Raw genomic sequence first — 22,125 nt, 5'->3', positions numbered from 1 at the left:
TTTATATTGTGAAAAGTTTCGTACAGATACTGTTCATAGGTTCATAGGTTCATAGGTTCATACTAGGCTATCTGCCCGAGGGCATTTATAAGCCTAGCCTATTGTTTTGTGGCTTACGCCACCCCTTTAGTATGGGGAACTATACCCATTATTTTGCTGTGCCTCTGTCGAGCAGTGACACTGAGGTAATTCCTGGGGTATATCTGCGATCTCCCATCCATTGGTCAAGATTTCTCTTGAACAAGGCCAGCGAGGTGCTCTGCCTCACATGTACCGGGATTTTGTTCCACAGCATAGGGAGTCTTTGGGTGATGAATCTATCCCTCCAGCACGCCCTATTAATAGCCGTGTCGAGGTTTAAGTCTCCCGCCTTGTGGCTCTGATGGATCTAGATTTTTGAGGTGAAGCATATTCATCAAATCTGGGTTTGACATGGCCTTGTATGTTAGGCAAAGGTCACCTCTGAGCAGTAAGCGACTGAATAGAGCTGGAGTTCTTTCAGTCGGGCAGCATAGGACAGATTTTTGAGACCCTTTATCCTTTTGGTGAGGAACTTTTGTGGCCTCTCCAGCTGCTGCAAGTGTCGGGTCAGATACATTCGAATGGGGCATTGTACTCAATCATTGGTCTGATGAGTGATGAGTAAAGGGAGACTATGACCTCCTTGATCTAGATGAGAATCCCTTCATGATAAGGTGGGCAATGTAGAAGGTCTTCCTAACTACTTTAGCTACATGGGTGTCGAATGACAGACTACTATCAACCTGGGTCCCCAGGTCCCTGATAACTTCTTCTGTGCTCAGTGGATTGCCACCTATTTGGTAGCTAGGTAACCTTGTTTTTCCTATGACTATGCATTTTTGGCATTTAACTTTAGGCCGTGGCTCTGGCACCAGTTATTCGCTTTCTGTGAGACCCTTCTGAAGGATATCTGTGTCAGATGTGTTTTCTACTATGGCTTCAGTTTGCAGTCATCTGCAAACTTTGTCAGCCATAACCCTCCTGTGTTTGCTTGTACTGGAAAAGTAGATGCCAAACAAGAGTGGGCCCAGGACTGAGCCCTGTGGGACACCACTTGTGACAGGCTTTGAGTCTGACATGGCGCCAGCAACTCTGACCCTGTGGGTTCTGTCACTAAGCCAGTTTGCAACCCATCTTATGATGTATGGGTTAACATTTAAGCTGATGAGTTTTTCAATGATACCCAAGTGGGGTATTGTATCAAGGCCTTAGCCAGATCGAGGTAGGCTGTATGGACTCCTTTCCTCATCAATGGCTTTGGTGACTGTTTCAAAAAGTCAACCAAGTTTAAAAGGCATGATCTGCCTTTGACAAAGCCAAACTGGGTTGGATCCAAAGTCTGCAAATTCCTATGTCTTTATTTATGAGGTCCATTATGATCCTCTCCATGGCTTTGCAGATAAGGCTTGTCAAGCTAATGGGCCGGTAATTTCCAGGGTCTGTGGAGGCACCGCCATTGTGAAGTGGGACCACAGTTGCAGTGCGCGACCCCCTGGGTAATGATCCAGAGGTAAGACTTTGATTAAACAGCTGTCCTAGCTGTGGGTTTAATTCCTCTTTGAGTTCGTGGAGCACACAGCCGGGACACCATCGGGTCCCATGGATGCTGTGTTTTTGCTTTGGAGAGAGCAGTTCTCACTTGGGCGCTGGAGATGTTTGGGGCTGCACTCATTTGGTATAGATATCTCTCCTTTGGGGAGGGGAGAAGTTTGCACTGAACCTGTCAGCCAGTATGTTGGCAATGTCTGTAGGATCAGTAATCTTCACATCATTTTGAACTAGTTCTGAGCATATCTGGGAGTTTCCTCCTAGGTTTCTAACATAGCTAAAGAAGGCCTTATGATTGTCTTTTGAGTCTTTAGCTATTTTTCTCTCGAAATTTGCTTTGGATGATTTTATGAGAGCTCTTAGTTTTTACTTATAGTGATCAAGGGTGTCTTACCTTTTAAGGATTTTGCTCTATCTTGTAGTAGCTTCCTCCTTTTGTTGTAGAGTTTGTTTATGGCTGGGGTCCACCAGACTGGACGCTTGCCTTTGGTACAAAGAGTCTTTGTTTTGCTTGGGATTGCCTTATCCATGCAGTCCTGCAGGTGCTGGTAGAAGGCTAAGTGATTCAGCTGCTTGAGTATTGTTTTCCGGCTCGGGGCCTGAAAGGAGACCACACTAGTCTTTAGAAGTGTGAAGTCGGCTTTTGAGAAGTTCTTTACTGTGGTCTTTTTATTTCAGGTGGGGTGGGATGAGGACCTCCAGCGAGATTAGTTTGTGATCTGATCTCACCAGTGAGGGTATACTTCTGGTGTTGAACATTGTGCTCCCATGTTCGTGATGATGAGATCAAGTATGTTATCTCCTCTTGTGGGGATGGTGACTAGTTGTTCCATGGCATTTGAGTTTATGAATTCCAGGAACTTTTGGGCTAGGGTGTTTGGGCTTGAGTAGTGTTCCCAGTCTATATTAGGGTAATTGAAGTCACCTAGTATGATGGTGTTTGGTGATACATTTATCCCTCTAGTGTTTTCAGGAAGGCCATGTGAGTTTCCTGAGTTTGTGAGGGTGGCCTGTAACATGCTACAATTTGCAGAGCAGTCTTGCCTATGGTTAATTGCACCTGGATGGTCTCCGATGCATCGCGTTGCCACCAGTCTTGAGGTGTGGGTGTCCTTGATGAATATGGATACCCTCCTTTCTTGGTATTGTCCGGATTTTGGGGCCGGAACGCATGATATGAGGTAAAACCTGATAGCGCTGGGGTGCTCTCAGGAGCCTTGAACCAGGTTTCTGTCACAGCACAGACATCGATGTTCTCCATACTGAGAAGGGCCTCAAGTGCATTTTGAGATTTAGACTTCTGGCATTGAGCAGCATTACCCTTAGTTTTTTCCTTTTTGTGTTCTAGGGTGGTAGGTTTAGAATTTGAGCCTTGCCTAAAAAGGCACTATGGGGTGGCAAGAGCCTTTGCCAATATCCGGAATCCCAGGGTGACAGGTGCAAGCCGCCCCTCATAAGCAGCGTGGCTTGTCCAGCATGTCATCCCAGGCAGACAGATACTGATCCCCTTTGAATGACACCAGTGTTTAAGCCAATTGTTAAAGCTGATCATCTTATCTCTGTATTGTGGCATCATTCTTGGTGAAGGTAGGATACTGCTCAAGGTCAGGGTCATACCTGCCTGGGCTACATAATCAGAGAGCTCCTCAATGTCTCTTTTCATGTAGTCCAAGGAGGTACGCCTCAGGTCGCTTACACCAGCGTGGACAATGACTGAGTCATATTTGTACCTGCTGTTGAGAGACCTGAGTGCTTGCGTTATGTGGCGGATTCTAGCGCCCGACAGGCAGCTTACTGTGACCTTCTCCTTACTCAGTCTGGTGAGCGGGACATCAGTGTGTCTGACTATGGAGTCACCAATGACTAGTGTGTCTGGCATTGTGTTTGGCCTTAAGGGCTGTGACTGTTTGACACTCTGACTGTGAGGTCTATGTGTTGCGGGTGTTGTGTTCTGAGGTGGTGGTTGTTTGGGTGTCTGCTTTGGTGGCCTCTGCTGTTTTGGTAGATTTTTGATCAGAGCCTCCGAGTATGTCTTTGTGTGTTTATGTGTATGATTTGAGGTTGTAATGGTACTATGTGAGACTGGGTCTATAGTGTGTGTGGTAACCTTCTCCTCCTGACTGGTCTTGCCAGTCCTATGTTGAGAGAGCTCAGCCTCCAGTTTGGCCGATAGTTGCATCTCTCGCATGTATTTGTGTTTTGTGGGAGGAGGAAAGGGTTGTTCAGGTACATGAGGCAATTGAAACATTGCCTCAATATTCCCAGGTTCACCAGCTGAGCAGGAGAGGACACTAGCAACTGATCCTCGACATGCTAGAAGGGTAGACAAAAACTTTAAAAAAGATTCCGGGGACGTGGGTGACCGAGAAATGGGGGTTGCCTTTTGGGGTACTATCTATGACAAGAGTGCCATCAAGGTAATAAGTACTGTAGGAGCAAGTGCTAGGTTTAATAGATAGAGAATAGTCTACTTGGAGTCAAGTAGAGTTGATCTTTTAGTTATAGGATACGCTGATTTGATCAGTAGTATAGTTCGAGGAAGGTAGTTTTAAGGGAAAATTTGAAGAGTGGACTTTAGGTAGCCGAATAGTTTAAACCTGCTTAACCGCACTGCCCTAGTGTGCAACAGTGGCAGCTCCGCTAAATCGCTCTAAATCACGCTTAACGCCGCTTAGCTGCTTTTATACCAGGGGCTGGAAAAGCTAGAAACTGGCCCAAACGACCAATAAACTACTAGTTACTGGCTGAAACCTCACAAAACTGGACAAAGGCAGCTCAATGCGTCCCACTCCCACTGGTAAGCAAGGTAGCTTCCCTTCCCCAAATAAGGCAAGGAAACAGTACACAGGAACTACAACCAAAGCCCAGGAATCAGCAACTCTGAAACTGGACTAAACTAGTAAAGCAGGAAAGCAAGGTAGCTTCCTTCCCCAAATAAGGCAAGGAAACAGTACACAGGAACTACAACCAAAGCCCAGGAATCAGCAACTCTGAAACTGGACTAAACTAGTAAAGCAGGAAAAACAAGAGATATTTTTTTTTTTTTTTTTCACAAAACAGGCAGAAACAGGTACAGCAAACACTTATAAATGCTATGAATCAGCTACTACAGCTTACACAGAAGAATTTGTTACAAATACAGTCAAATAGTAACAAACAAGGATTCCAAGTGCAATATTAAGTTAAATGCAGTAAAACAGCTTCAATGTAACAGAAAGGCAGGCTAAATACAGTTGCTAGGTATTCAGATGTGGAAAGCAACAAAAATATACTTAGTATCAAGAAAAGTCGCTTATTCAGCTCTCTGCAGCCTGGATTACTCTGCTGGCCCACGTGGAGTCTGTGCTGAGTAGGTACAAGCTGAAAGTTTTATACCAGGGGCTGGAAAAGCTAGAAACTGGCCCAAAACGACCAATAAACTACTAGTTACTGGCTGAAACCTCACAAAACTGGACAAAGGCAGCTCAATGCTTCCCACTCCCACTGGTAAGCAAGGTAGCTTCCCTTCCCCAAATAAGGCAAGGAAACAGTACACAGGAACTACAACCAAAGCCCAGGAATCAGCAACTCTGAAACTGGACTAAACTAGTAAAGCAGGAAAGCAAGGTAGCTTCCTTCCCCAAATAAGGCAAGGAAACAGTACACAGGAACTACAACCAAAGCCCAGGAATCAGCAACTCTGAAACTGGACTAAACTAGTAAAGCAGGAAAACAAGAGATATTTTTTTTTTTTTTTTTTCACAAAACAGGCAGAAACAGGTACAGCAAACACTTATAAATGCTATGAATCAGCTACTACAGCTTACACAGAAGAATTTGCTACAAATACAGTCAAATAGTAACAAACAAGGATTCCAAGTGCAATATTAAGTTAAATGCAGTAAAACAGCTTCAATGTAACAGAAAGGCAGGCGAAATACAGTTGCTAGGTATTCAGATGTGGAAAGCAACAAAAATATACTTAGTATCAAGAAAAGTCGCTTATTCAGCTCTCTGCAGCCTGGATTACTCTGCTGGCCCACGTGGAGTCTGTGCTGAGTAGGTACAAGCTGAAAGTTTTATACCAGGGGCTGGAAAAGCTAGAAACTGGCCCAAAATGACCAATAAACTACTAGTTACTGGCTGAAACCTCACAAAACTGGACAAGAGGCAGCCCAATGCTGCCCACTGCCACTTGTAAGCAAGGTATCGTCCCTCCCCACATATCAGGCAAGGAAGCAGTACACAGGAACTACAACCAAAGCCCAGGAATCAGCAACTCTGAAACTGGACTAAACTAGTAAAGCAGGAAAGCAGCTTCCCTTCCCCCAAATAAGGCAAGGAAACAGTACACAGGAACTACAACCAAAGCCCAGGAATCAGCAACTCTGAAACTGGACTAAACTAGTAAAGCAGGAAAAACAAGAGATATTTTTTTTTTTTCTTTTTTTTCACAAAACAGGCAGAAACAGGTACAGCGAACACTTATAAATGCTATGAATCAGCTACTACAGCTTACACAGAAGAATTTGCTACAAATACAGTCAAATAGTAACAAACAAGGATTCCAAGTGCAATATTAAGTTAAATGCAGTAAAAACAGCTTCAATGTAACAGAAAGGCAGGGGAAATACAGTTGCTAGGTATTCAGATGTGGAAAGCAACAAAAATTATACTTAGTATCAAGAAAAGTCGCTTATTCAGCTCTCTGCAGCCTGGATTACTCTGCTGGCCCACGTGGAGTCTGTGCTGAGTAGGTACAAGCTGAAAGTGTTATACCAGGGGGCTGGAAAAAGCTAGAAACTGGCCCAAAATGACCAATAAACTACTAGTTACTGGCTGAAACCTCACAAAACTGGACAGAAGGCAGCTCAATGCTTCCCACTCCCACTGGTAAGCAAGGTAGCTTCCCTTCCCCAAATAAGGCAAGGAAACAGTACACAGGAACTACAACCAAAGCCCAGGAATCAGCAACTCTGAAACTGGACTAAACTAGTAAAGCAGGAAAGCAAGGTAGCTTCCCTTCCCCCAAATAAGGCAAGGAAACAGTACACAGGAACTACAACCAAAGCCCAGGAATCAGCAACTCTGAAACTGGACTAAACTAGTAAAGCAGGAAAAACAAGAGATATTTTTTTAAAAACAGAATTCTTCCCTTCCCCACAGAGTCCTTCCAAACATTACTGACATGAAGAGAAGCAGATGTTTTTCAGTTACCACACACATTTAACAGTCAACAAAAGTCCATTCTTTCCATTTATTCTTATATAACCATATTTCACAAATGTGACTGATACTTTGAAGTCTTACATTTATTCACTAATTTCTGTGTTGCTGGTCTTCTTCCTGTTCACCTCAATCTCCCAAATCCAGACTCCAGTTCAATTCTTCTAGTTAAGCCCTGTGCTTTTCTCTGTCTCTCAAACATTTTCATTTGAAACAGTGGAAAAGGTTTCACTGGCAAAGTCTGTCCATGTGTTTTATGTTCAGAAGAATGAAAAGCCAAGTCCCCTTCTGCTTGATGGCTCACCTTTTGTTGGACAAGCTTTTGCATTTCCTCCTTAGCCTGCTCTGCATAAAAATATGACTTTTATCCTTCAGAAAAAAATATTCTAAAGACAGCTAGGTACAGCAGCTTAAACCTCACACCTGCCTCTAGACATTCCCTGATTACTGGAATAAATTTGTGTCTCTTCTTCCTGGTGTACAGTGAATAATCATTTTCTACAAACACCGTAGTGTCTCAAACATTTAATACTTTGACTTTTTCCTACAGTTTTTTCAGGATTGACTCTTTCTGCTGGTAGGTTTGCATTTTTTACTAATAAAGGTCTTGGCTGCTTTCTTGTTGCCAGATTTGGAGCATGCCCATGGTATGCCCTTTCAGTTAACAGTTCCTGCTGTGAATACCAGTCCAGTTGCTTATTTGTACCTTAATAAAATTAATGCAGTCTGTTCCTTGTAGTTTCTGTGATACAGCAGAAAATGTCAGATTTTCCCTATCTGCTCTATCTTCTAATTCTACCATGTTTTGAAATATCTCTTCTTGAACAGTCTCATACTCAGCCAGTTTTTTGTTCAGTTTGATCTCTGTTTTTTTCCAGTTTTATCAGTTCATCTGAATATTTGCTTAAAGTTTATTCATTTAATTTCTAGCCGTTTGTTATTTGAGTAGATATACTCCTTCAGTATTTTATTTATTTTAATCAGCTCTCAACACATTTGACTCTTTTCCTCTATATTACTGGAAGCCATGTCTTAAAACAAAGCTGGAGCTTCAACTGCTTTTTAACTGAACAGTTGCAAGATTCTTCCTAGTCAATATTTTCTCTTAAACTTTTTACTAGTTGATTTTCCTTTAGGCTCTCTTATTTTCTTTGCTAGCATCCAGGCAGTGTACTTACTAGGCAGTAACAGAATTTTACTCGAGCTAACAATTTTACTGGCTGTTGTTTCTCAGTTTCTGTTTTTACACTGGGAAAGAGCTAAAATTAAGCTGCTGATCAGTGTGCAGCCATCCTGGAAGTCAAACATTTAAGGTCAATGTTGAACTTGAAAAGCAATGAGTTATTGAAAAAAAAATTAAAAAGGCAGAATATATGAGTGCAGAATGTAACCCAGTATTAAGACACTTGTTGTATCTGAATACATTTCATTTTTAATAACGTTATTGCTTACTATTAAAGGAGATATCTGGAAACAAAGTTGTGCATCATATTCAGATTTCACTGATTTACACCTTTAACGGTCTAGCCTGTAGCTGTCTAAAAGGTGGCCTGTGGACCACAGGACTTTTATGTGGCCCACTAAAGCCTTGATACCAACATTTAAAATAAATAGCTTGTTTGCGGTTAACTGGTCTTGTCACTTTAACAAGTGACATCAGGACTTTCCAGTTAACCACACATCATGTTAGTGCATCTGCACGCATGTTGAGGTGGTAAACAGTGCATCCTCAGGATGGTTCTTGAATATTTCATTGCAAGCACTGGATATCATTGGTGATCTACACACACACACACACACATATATATATATATATATATATATATATATATATATATATATATATATATATATATATGTTTTTTTTTTTTTAGACTCTGCAGAGATTGAATGGCTTTTTTTTCAGACTCTGCAGAGATTGAATGTCAGGTAAGTTGTGTGCATGTGTGTGTGTGTGTGTGTGTGTGTGTGTGTGTGTGTGTGTGTGTGTGTGTGTGTGTGTGCATTTGAGTGCTTGTAATCTAATTGTGCGTGTTTGCTTGTGTTTGTATGTGCCTAATATTTGCAGGAGTAGTGTGTGCTTGTGCAAATTATTTGTGAAAGCTGAGCGATGACATGCGTGTGTGTTTGAATGGGTGCAATGCTGGTGTGTGAGTCATTTGTAAGATTGATGAATGCTTGCTGTAAGAATGAAATGCGAAATCAGAGTGATTGTGTCTATATGTGTTTGTATGCATGCAGTGCTGCTGTTTGAGCTGTTTGTAAGAGTGATGAGTGCTTGCTGTATGAATGAAATGGAAAACAGAGCAATTCCATGTGTCTTTGTGTTTGTATTGGTGTAATGTTGACATGTGTGTCATTTGTAAGAGTGCCTATGTGAAGTAGAAAAGCAGAGAAATAGCATGTATGTGTGTTTGTGTGCATGTGATGCAGCTGTGTGAGGTTTGCATAATTGATGTATGCCCATGTGAAAATCAGATTGACTAGGCGTGTGTCTTCTTGTGTTTGTACGTGTGAGTATGTGAGTTATTTCAAAGTGTGCTTGGGTAAAGTTTGGAGCGTGGATATTAAGTGGACTGTGTGTCGGGGGGGGAGCATACTCATATAGTTCAACCTGCAAAAATTGAAAATAGAAACGAAGGACCTTGTCTAGATTTTTAGCAGGCTGTTCCAACTTTTCATCCACTTGCAACTGTGTAGATGTTAAGAGGATTGTGTGTGTGTGTGTGTGTGTGTGTGTGTGTGTGTGTGTGTGTGTGTGTGTGTGTGTGTGTGTGTGTGTGTGTGTGTGCGTGTGTGTGTGGGTTGGAGGGGGGTTGTACCCATACCTCTCAACATTAGAAATGATGGAAAATGTTAACACATTATCACAACGTCAATGTAAAATTTGTAGACTGCAATTAACTGTGTTACAATATTGTTCCACACAAGGTCATTTATTTTTGCTTTGTAAAAAGAGATGTAAGATGTGTGCCCTCTTTAAATTATTGTTGCCACTAATATGTTGTACATGTAGTGTGGTTTTCTGTGTACTAGATAGCTTCAAAAATCACATGCAGTGAGGGGGATTTGCAGAGTTGTGTGAATGGGGATGTACCTCAAAAATAGGGACATCTTGTGCAGTGGTCAGTCAAGCCTGATAATAGAAATGCTGCTCCCAAAATAGGGACATTTGAGATGTATGGGCATACCCTTGAGCCAGCAGACAATGAAAATGGGAGCCAAGGTCCTGACAAAGCAGCACAGGCATTCTTTAGATAACAGCGGGGGCGAAGGTAATTAAAAAGTAGGTGCATCTAGCTGCAAATCTTGGTATTTAATGGTAATGAATTTTAATTGGCATTTAAGCCTTTTGTAAATTTTAATTATTAATATAGAATATATAAAAGACATATACCAATTAGCATTTCATACTACCATTAAATACCCAGATTTGTTGCTGGATGTACCTACTTTTCAGTTACTTTTGCCCCCAATATTATTTCTAGAAGGTATTCATGCCTTTCATATATTTAATAATTAAATATATAAAAGACTCCCTTACTCTTGCTTCGTCTAGTTGGAATGAAGGATACTACTTCAAAAGCATGAGTGACAAAAATGACCACAGAGACAGAGTGAAACAGACTTTAACGAATTCCACTGCACCCATGGAAAGTCATTTATTTTGACAATGAAAAAGGGAGATGGAGGATGTGTACCTTTTATATTAGGAATGCAGTTAAAAGCAGCCTGTACCATGATGTCTAGGCCTGTATCCATGTTTTTTAGTTTAAGTTAGCAAGCTCGAATAAAAGTAATTATTGAAAAGTAATTTTATATTTGGTAGGGTTTGGGAGTGTGTGCATAATGCATTGATTGGAGTGTTTACAGTGAATAGACTGCATATTTGAAAGATAATTATTTACATCACACTTTCCCTGTGTTGTGTGCATTATTAGCAAACAGTAAACTACTTTATTTGGTGTGTAAGGGGATTTAATGTATATACTAATTTATTGATTGGTATCCATGTACAAATGTGTATATTGTTATCTATTCTGTATATTTTAGCATTCCCTGAATTTCCCTGTCATTTGTGCAAGGTATTTACAAAGGTACTTTACTAACAGTCATTACAACTTGGGTGCATTATTCTGACTTAGCATGCATTTCTAGTGTGAGCGCTAGTATTCTCATTATAGTTGTTGTGCATAACTGATTGGAGATGGGAGATTCTTTGACAAATTCTCTCCATACATTTGTGACATTGTTCAGGTTTTCTTCCTGCAGGCAGCAAGTTAGCATGCATGGCTGGGATTTGTGCTAGAATTGTTGTGCCAAACCAGTTTGTTGTGAGGGGATTATTTCAGAGTGAAATTTGTTTTTCCCTGCAGCTGTGACATGGATCACTTTCTGCCTCCACTGATGTTGATTTTTTTTTTTTCACGTACACTGATGTTAAGTTTATGAAGAATGAAGAGGTGGCATCATTCAATTCTTCCCACCTACTCTAATCCATTTTTCTGCCTGTGCTGGCATTCATTTTGGCTAAAAAAGGCAATTGAATTGTGGTGATTTAGTTCATTTGTCTTAGACTCACCAAGGCTGGCCTTTGGTCATCTGCTGCCCTAGGCAAAAGGGCTCCAAAACATCCCCCTCAAATCACCTGGTGCTCCCATCCTGGTCAGCCTACAACACCCAGGTTACTTTTTTCTTCCTTTTTTTTCACAGTTGGTCTTACTCTTTAGTTTTTCTTGTATTCATTCAACACATAAAAAAAATTCTTTACCACAAAAAATACTCAAATAAATACTAGAAAAGTGCCCATGCTAGAGCAGTGCCCTAGGCAGCTACCTAGTTGGCCTATGTCTAAGGCCAGCTATGAGACTCAGAGTTTCATTTTTTTTTTTTTGGCTTACAATAATACATAAGTGAGTCTGAAACCATCAGTGTTTGTTTTGTCGCCTGGGACTGAGGTGCACTTTTAAGTGTATACAAAAGAGATATATCTTCAGTATGGGAATGTAGCCCCCTGAGCATCTTCAAGTATGGTAAGTGGCCTCTGAGCTAAAAAGTGTCAATGAGCACTCAGGCATGCCTTTTATAAACAATAATATGACTTCCTGTTCTGAAATAAAAAAATATTTGAAGATAAGTGGGAATGTCTGATTAACAGTAACAACAGATCATACACCACACAGCATAGCCAACACATATTATTGCATGTATCAGTTCTTCTCTATGTGTTCTTTACAAGAAAGAAAACACTAACCTGAATGTCATGGTCCATAGTTCTGGAATAGATACCACATCTTTACCTGTGCAGCCACATGCTGTGCATGAGTCTGATTCATGGGGTCCCTTACTACTGTTGACAGCTGGTCATCATTAGTCAAAGCAGGAATAGAACTGTGAGCTACAGTGACAGCATGGGACACTTGCATGTGGTAAAATCCCATGCACCCCCCAGACACCTCAGTTGACGTTTCAACATGCCAAAAACACTCTCAATGACAACACAGGTCTGTGACAGGGCTATATTAAAATTTTCTTCAGCAGCTCCTTTTGGGTTTATCACTGATGTCATGAGCTATGGTTCCAGTGGATATCTAGTATCACCCAGAAAAAAAGAGGGAGGATGAGACAAAACAAAGAAAAAAGTGGTTTAATATTAAGCAATATATTTCACCATGAATAATTATTTCAATAAAAAAGATATATATAAATGTTTCCATTTACCAACAAGAAGAGCACTGGGCATCCTGCCATGAAGGAAGAGGTGGTAGTGAGCTAGTGTGCCAGATATGGAAATCATGTGCACTGACAAGATGCTGGACAGATACGTTGTTGATGCACCCCCATATATCACACAGCTGTTGGAATGGTAGCCCTTCATATTATGGTACCACTCCCCCATGAACCAGATAAGGCCCTAACTGCAAAATGGATGCAATCTGTTGCACAGACCACCTCAGGGAAATGTGCAACTCCAAAAAAGGCACATACAGTCTGGTCTTGGTCCTGAGGTGAGACCAGGAAATAGATGTACTGATTCACACATATCAAATGTACAGCGAGGAACTGCTTAAGTGTCCTTAAGGCAGAAGCCTATGAGATACTCAACATGTCTCCGGTCTCTCTCTGGATGTTCTTCATGTCAAGTATAGTGAGGGCTATGCATACCTTAGTATCCACAGGAATTGGAAGGACATGCATCCCTCCCCATGTCCTTGTAGGGGCCATAGATGCTCAATAAGACCCCTACAATATTTTTGTTTACTCTGCACCTGTCAAGGATTTCCTGATTATCAAAACTGTAATGAATAATCCTCTGCCTATATCTCTGCCTTCTTGACTGACAAGCACCACTGAGGTCACATGTTTTTGGCTCAGCCAAGACAAACAGTTCACACTGGAAATAGCAAGGGTAACATCAAGGGAAAGCATCTTCACAGACTGCAAAGTAGATAGAAAAGGCATGTTTCCACCTTTTATAACAAATCTGCAAAAGGAGCAGAAACACATCAAATCATGTCCATGAATCACAAATAGGAGGGAGAAGAAGTCGTTAGCATGCACAGATTTACATCATTTCTCATTTATATCTCATTTTCTTATGTTCATTTGTGAGTGCTGCACTTTGGCAAAAGTTGCTTTTATAAAGTATGCATTTGCTGTGGGGAAAGGCTTGAACAGCACAGATAGCCTTTACGGGTTCGTGTAATGACTATGAATACCACTCTATCACTTAAAAGGTTGCATGGATTATGTCTGCTGCAAACAGTTAAACAGCCAAGTATAAATTGCAATCCATCACATAGTAAAGGATTTAACTGCATAAACAAGGACTGAATAATAAAAAAGTATCACAGTACCACTAACAATAATGAGTTCTCATGTTTAGCATCAGGGACAGAAGTCTGAAAACCGTAAGCTGGGTGAATTTTAGTGCCACATTAACATATTTCTGAAATAGTCTTTGCAATGGATTAAATACCTCTCAAATACAATCTATAAAAAGCAAAATAATATTTTAATAATAAATTATGTTTTACTTCCTTTAGTCAAGCTTCTTTTTTTAGACTTTCTAGCAACTCTAAGAGAGCATGAAGCTATGCTTAAATGCAATGTTCAACACATCCCAGGAGACTGTATTGCAAAATCATTGGAAATGATTAATAAAATAAAAATTGAAAAAGACAAAAAAATAGATATAGGTAGAAACCGACTGTCTAGCAAAAAAGGAAAATTTGTTTTAACAGATAATACAGTTTTAAAACATGAAGTAAACAGTCTTCCAGATAAAATGTATTAGGGCTATGAGTTGTTAATGAGCTCCTTCCTGTATTCCAGGTTTGTATTCCCTTCAGCCTCCATTTGCCTAATTGTGTGACATCGAGCAAGTCATTTAACCAGACATTGCATCCGGACTGAATCTGGAAAAGGTCCATGTGGATCAGTATTCTATTCTGCTTAACGAAACAAAGAAAGAAAAAATATACAAGTAAGGGAATGTGGATTTTATTTTCTGCAAATGATGAAGTTTTTAAAGGGACCAGATCTTTTGTCAAGTGCTTTTGACTTGCTGTTAGTCTAGTTCCTCTAATAACAAAACAGATACATTTTCTGGGCAATGCTTTTATGAAGATTAAAATTTAAGAGATTAATTTTTAAAATTTGCCTTCGATTGTACAATGTAAGAGAAACTGACATTTGTATCACACTGACCAATGGTAAGTATACCAACATATCTGCAAAAAAGAAAAAATGAGTACACACCAAAAAATCTCACGGATTTCATAGAAAACAGAATCGTGTATATATTGTATATATATATATATATATATATATATATATATATATATATATATATTAGGTTCAGGTGAAGGGCTGCGGAACTGTAATGAGGGTTTGCACAACTGTCAGCAGAAGCCAAGTATGATTGGTCATAAATCCCCAAGCACTGAAGATCAGCAAACTAAATATGTGATCATTTGAACTGTTTGGTCATGTACTGTACTGCAGCAAAGGAGTTACAGAGTAGTGATACAACAACATTAATTAATGAATTAATTAACTAAGTAAATAAATAAATAAATGAAATTTATAGTGAACCAAAACAATACACACTTTGCATGATCTGCATTATATCTGAAATGAAAGTCAGTCAGTAACTGAAAAGGTGTACTTGCCAAAACGACTATCTCAGTTTTAGATTATCACACAGAAATAAAATTTAAAAAACAGACACAATAAAATACTCCCCGGATTCACTAATCTTCCATGCAGAACTAGCGTAGTCCTGCACAGAAGCGCCCGTGTAGGAGGAGGACGGCAGTGCGCCATGCATATTAATGAAGGCACACTGCCCGACCTCCCAGGCTTACATGGAGAGTATACGAGTGCAGAGGGTGTGTCTGAGAGCAGAGCTCTCAGAATAAACACACCCCTGCAATGTAGAACAGCAGAAAGTGGAAATAAATGAGTGAGACAGCTCATAGATGTTCACATAACCCCACCAACAGTCCCCCATGTGTAGAACAGCAACAGTACATATAAATAAACTGAAGAAACCCCTTTATATTTATTAAGAATCTGAGTACAGCTAAAAGTAGGTGCGCGGGTGTGCACAGTGCTTAGCTATGGTTAAAGCAGCTTAAAAGGTGGAAGAGGATAACAAGGAAGATATATGCAAATGAAACAGTACAGCAATAGTGTAGTGGGCAGAGCATTCACCTAACAAACAGGCATTCCTGATTCGAGTCCCACTGCAGCACAGTCTGTTTTACATGGCAAAGCATATGGTATAACCAATATTTTTATTGCAAAATCCACTAAATAGCATATATTTATGAACTGGAATACTGCCAGAAATGCACATGTGAAGATTCAGTGTCATAATGAATAAGGCAGTAGTAAGGAGGTGTAAGCACAGATAAGCAGTAGTAAGCATATTTAATCACTAGTAAGAATGTTTAAGTGCATTTGCACAGGGGTAAGCATTGCCTACACAGATTAAGCAAAGTAGAAGCTAACTGAGTGTAAGAAACTATAACCTGAAATAAGCAGTGCTTACCACCATGCAAACCCACTTACAACTGCTTTAAAGTGCCTTAATCACTCTGTATCCAACGGGCCTTTGTCTGCCCAGCAACAAAACAAACAGCCATGCAGGTCTCAAACCCAGGACCCTTTACACCATAGTCCCAGTAGCTATCCACCACGTCATCACAGAACTGCAGAAGAATGAGGTAGTAGTAAACATGTCCTCACCATAGTATAACCAAACTGAACCTGTGAAAGGCATCAGTATACAGTCATATGTGCCATAACTGACTACATAACATAAATATGTGAACTAGAGTACAGCAGTAAACTCAGACGTGAGGTGTACTTGTAACAGAATGTCAAAGTCCCCAATAAAAGACAAGGACCCCACAGAGTGCATGTACACATCAATCAGGGATACTAGGCATACATATAAGGTATAATGAATAATAACACAATGCCAAAAAGGCATTATAATTAATGTCTACTGTAGGCAACACCAAGCATTGCACAGGCCAGCTTAGGAGGTGTCAGCAATGTGTAGACCAGCTAACTCTTTGTGCCAAGTAGTATAGCCCTTTAAACAATGCCAACTTTAGGTAAGCAGATTTGCCCATAGCTTAGCCTTTTCAAAACTGGCCAATCATGGAAAAGTGTGGGAAATTGGCCCTACTTAAACCCAAGAGGTGAGAATACAGCTTATAACTGGTTGTAGCTTCCCCTTGCAGGCACTATGGCAGTAAGGGGAGAAGGAGTGAGCTTTTGGGTGCAATGCTGGTGGATCCAGGAGTCCAAGGTCATGGCTGGACTCCTAGTTAAAGACCGTGCACATAGATTGCTGCAAGGCCAGTACCAGGGCTCCCAATATAAGGCAGAGGCCTGGGACCATCTCGCCCAGGACCTCACCAGTGCCACTGGCATACCCCAAACTGGTGGGCAGGTCAGGCACCACTATGCCGACCTGAAGTGGCGGAAGGGGGACCTCTTGGAGGAGTGGCTCCAAGAGGCTAGAGCATCAGGGGATGTCCCAGCCATGTGTAAATATCATTCCACTACCTGTTTAATAATTGCCAGCTTAGGTATATCATGGATAGGTACAGCTAAATATTCCTATAATGTCCCCACAGCTGCAATGAAGTGGACCACGAACCAGGAGACCCACATCTGCCGCCTGGCGAGATGGCGACGTGAGACAGGTTAGTAATACTTATGCTTTTACTGTCATAGGAAATAAAAATAAAAGTAGTAGTAAAGTAATTGCTAGTATAAAACCTGTATTGTTCAAGACAAGTACTGCATACACTAGAGAATATGGCATGAAGAGTCTCATATTGTTAGCATGCCAATAAAAGTGTAATACTCTGACAAAGCAGGTCTAACTGCTGGACTGTATGTGTATATTCTGGTATTATATGGTAATGTAGATTTGCAATCATGTAATAGTACTGCATTATTAAGCACTGTTACCCACACCATGCACCATAACGTGAATGTGTAGGAATGCCTGCATATGACAGGTGTAATCCCCAGAGGCCATTTAGTACAACTGAGAGACACAGAGACAGTAAACAGGGGAAATGCAGACAACAAAACCTGAATAGCACATGCAACTGAGATGTGTACTAATGTTTCATTAGCACACACAGTCACGGTTCTTATCCTGTCAATGGTAGAAGTCTGCATACAGAATTATACACCACAACTGTACAGATATGTCCAGACTGTCTATTAAAGTGACCCATATTTAATACCTATCAACCTGTCCCCCTGGGAAATCAGTGGAATGATCTCAGACATATAGGCAGCAAGCAGGAAATACAACTGATTGACACACATCTATGACAACAAACCTGGCACACTAACAACTCCCCAATACCTTATGTGACTAAGAATGTCCCATTTACACCCCAACCTGTTAAGCTGTGGTCAGAGTGTGTACAGTAACAGAGTGAGATGTATGTGCATAATACTAATGTGTAATCTGGAACCTTGTGTAGCAACAGTCAGGTAATGCTAACAAACATTGCTCCCACAGGTACTTTGGATACAAACACTGTGCTGTGAAATACAGACCAATATAACCTGTACTGGTACCATCCACCTTGGTATTGTAGGGGATTGTGAGTGTTGCAGTTTCTTTGAATAATAAAGTATCACTGATCACTGTCGCCCACACTGTGCTACATAATATAACTGTGTAGGAAAGTATGTATATGTGTGTGCCAGGTCACTGAAGGTGGAAGAGGGAAATATTCTAGATATGTCCAGGCATACCAGCATGTGGTCAACACATGGTCAGAGTTTATGCAGAAAGAGTTGGATAGCATAGTGCAAAACATCAACCTGGAATCCAGCCATATGTGTACAAACAGTTAGTCAGTGTTAACAAACATTCCCTCCACAGGTATATCAGGTAAGAGGTCTATACTGCAGGTAAAACTGGTTCATGTGTAATGATGTTGACAGCCATATCAGTGTCCAATATAGGTGTATAGGGTAGTGTAGTAAGACTTGTAAGGTTCAAATAACAGCACTGACTAGGAAAGTAATATGGAGTACAGGAATATGCTACTTGTTAATTGACATCTTTCTCTTCCCCGACCTTATCTAAAGCAATAATCAACATACCCACCCCAGCTGGTATGTACTGGCTCTGATAATGGCCAATCATTTGATAAATATTCTAATGGTTCCCATGCATGTGCCATATTGAATTATTCCAACATTGTTGGCATGGTACCATCAATGTACCTGCATGCTGTTCTTATTACCACTGTGGTCCCATATATGCATGTGTTCTGTTTGCTATGCAACTGTTCCGTATCTGGTGTCTGGGTTATTGGGAATATCTATGCATGCCATTATACCTAACCCTGGAATGTGTTGACTATTACTAACCCATATATGATGTTTAAATCTAAACACTATAGCATGCTTGGAAAGGCTGGTCCAGCAGATCCACCTGTCCCACCTCAGCTGGCCGAGGCACCGGGCACCAGCATGTATGGGGCCCAACCCTGCACCTCCCTGTATGTTGGTCCTGCACCACCTTCAGGTGGAACCACCTCAGGGGATGGGGCTCACCTCCCCGGATGTGGGCGCGGACAGGCACCTGCACCCATCGCCAGGTCAGGGTCATGGTGCATAGAGCGATCAATGACCAGGTCGGTGATCTCCTATGCCAGCTTGAGGGCCATGTGTCATGATTAGAGAGTCAGCCTGGCTCTACAGCTCAGCCCCCAGCAGAGCCACCTTCGGAGCTGTGAAGGTGCAGTGGTGACTGCCCATGGATGGGGACCTCAGGCCCACTGTTACCACTAGGGGACTTGTGGGCTTCCAATATCCCAACACCCCTCCCCATCAAGGTGTTTACCCCCACATGTCATATACCGCCCCTGTATGCGTCTTGTGTGTCTTGTCTGTTAATCTACCCAACCTACCTCCCCAAATATACCTACTACCCCTCCCTAACATTCCACTCCCACCTTTTCTTCTTCTTTCGGCTGCTCCCGTTAGGGGTCACCACAGCAGATCAACTGTTTCCATTTCTTCTTGTCCTCTGCATCTTGCTCTGTCACACCAACCACCTGCATGTCCTCTCTCACCACATCCATAAACCTTATCTTAGGCCTTCCTCTTTTCCTGTTTCCTGGCAGCTTCATCCTTAGCATCTTTTTCCCAATATACTCTGCATCCCTCCTCAGCACATGTCCAAACCAATATAATCTTGCCTCTCCGGCTTTGTCTCCAAACCTTCCAACCTAGGCTGACCCTCTAATATACTTATTCCTAATCCTGTCCATCCTCGTCACACCCAGTGCAAATCTTAATATCTTCAACTCTGCCACATCAAGCTCTGACTCCTGCCTTTTTGTCAATGCCACTGTCTCCAACCCATATAACATAGCTGGTCTCACTACCATCTTGTAGACATTCCCTTTCACTCTTACTGGTACTTGTCTGTCACAAATTACTCTTGACACTCTTCTCCACCCACTCCATCCTGCCTGTACTCTCTTCTTTACCTTTCTTCCACACTCACCATAACTCTGAGCTGTTTATCCCAACTATTTAAACTCATCCACCTTCGCCACCTCTACTCCCTGCATCCTCACCATTCCTCTATCCTCCCTCTCATTCACACACATATATTCTGTCTTAGTCCTGCTGACCTTCATTCCTCTTCTCTCTGGAGCATATGTCCACCACTCCAGGGTCTTGGCCACCTGTTCCCTACTCTCACTACAGATCACAATGTCATCTGCAAACATCATAGTCCACGGGGACTCCTGTCTGATCTCATCTGTCAACCTGTCCATCACCATTGCAAATAAGAAAGGGCTCAGAACTGATCCTTGATGTAATCCCACCTCTACCTTAAACGTATCCATCACTCCCACCGCAGACCTCACCGCTGTCACACTACCCTCATACATATCCTGTACCACTCTTGCATACTTCTCTGACACTCCCAACTTCCTCATACAATACCACAACTCCTCACTAGGCACCCTGTCATATGCTTTAAGTCCACAAATACACAATGCAACTCCTTCTCTGTACTTCTCCATCAACACTCTCAGAGCAAACATCACATCTGTAGTGCTTTCTCCTGGCATGAAACCATACTGCTGATGACTAATCATCACCTCCCTTCTTAACCTAACTTCCACTAGTCTTTCCCATAACTTCATGCTGTGATTGATCAATTTAATCCCTCTGTAGTTACTATAGCTCTGCACATCACCCTTATTCTTAAAAATCGGTACCAAAACACTTTTTATCCATTCCTCAGGCATCCTCTCACTTTCCAAGATTTCGTTAAACAATCTAGTTAAAAACTCCACTGCCATTTCACCTAAACACCTTCATGCTTCCACAGGTATTTCATCTGGACCAACAGCCTTTCCATTCTTCATCCTCTTCATAGCTATCCTTACTTCCTCCTTGCTAATCCACTGCACTTCATGATTCACTATCCGCTCATCATCCAACCTTCTCTCCCTCTCATTCTCTTCATTCATCAGCCCCTCAAAGTACTCTTTCCATCTGCTCAACACACTCTCCTCGCTTGTGAGTACATTTCCCTCATTATCTTTTATCACTCTTACCTGCTGCACATCTTTACTAGCTTGGTCCCTCTGTCTAGCTAATTGGTACAGGTGCTTTTCCCCCTCCTTATTGTCCATCCTTTCATACAACTCTTCATATGCCTTATCCTTAGCCTTCATCACCTCTCTCTTTGCCATACACCTCATCTCCTTATACTCTTGTCTACTTTTTTCATCTCTCTGACAATCCCACTTCTTATTCACCAACCTCTTTCTATACTCTCCTGTACTTCCTCATTCCACCACCAGGTCTCCTTGTCCCCCTTCCTCTTTCCAGGTGTCACACCAAGCACCTTTCCAGCCATCTCTCTTACTAGCTCTGCTGTAGTTACCCAGCTATTTGATAACTCTTCACTGCCACACAGTGCCTGTCTTAACTCTTCCCTGAATTCCACCTCACAATCACCCTTTTTCAATTTCCACCATATGATCCTTGGTGCTGCCCTCACACTCATCCTCCTCTTTTTGATCACCAATGTCATCCTACAAACCACAATCCTATGCTGCCTAACTACACTTTCTCCTGACGCCACTTTACAGTCTCCAATCTCCATCAGACTGGCCCTTCTACATTAGATATAACCCACCTGTGTGCGTCTTCTTCCACTCTTGTATGTCACCTATGTTCCTCCCTCTTGTTAAAATACGTATTCATCACAGCCATGTTCATCCTTTTTGCAAAATCCACTACCATCTGACCTTCTGCATTCCTTTGCTTAACACCATACCTACCCATCACTTTCTCATCCCCTCTGTTCCCTTCACCAACATGCCCATTGAAATATGCTCCAATCACCAGTCTCTCACCCTTGGGTACAGTCATCACCACTTCATCCAACACACTCCAACATTTTTCTTTCTCATCCATCACACACCCAACTTGTGGAGCATATGCACTAACAACATTCATCATTACACCATCAATTACCAGCTTCATAAACATCACTCTATCTGACACTCTTTTCACCTCCAAAACACTCTTAGCATACTGTTCCTTCAGGATAACCCCTACCCACCTGAAAAAAAAAAAAGGGCAGTCTGTTCCCACAGAAAAATCTCGCTCCATACATAGCTGTCCATTTTGAACACATGTCCACTGGACACATGTAATCTGGTCTAACTGGCATCACAATGGATTGTTGTTGTCCTCATCCCTCTCCCAGGGGTTTGAGTGTCCAAACCTACCTCCAAATTCAGTGTACATGCACAG

This window comes from Protopterus annectens, chromosome 7.part0 (assembly GCF_019279795.1).
Source record: "Protopterus annectens isolate FY-2018-M chromosome 7.part0, PAN1.0, whole genome shotgun sequence".
Classification (NCBI taxonomy): domain Eukaryota; kingdom Metazoa; phylum Chordata; order Ceratodontiformes; family Protopteridae; genus Protopterus; species Protopterus annectens.
This window is presented reverse-complemented; position numbering follows the sequence as displayed.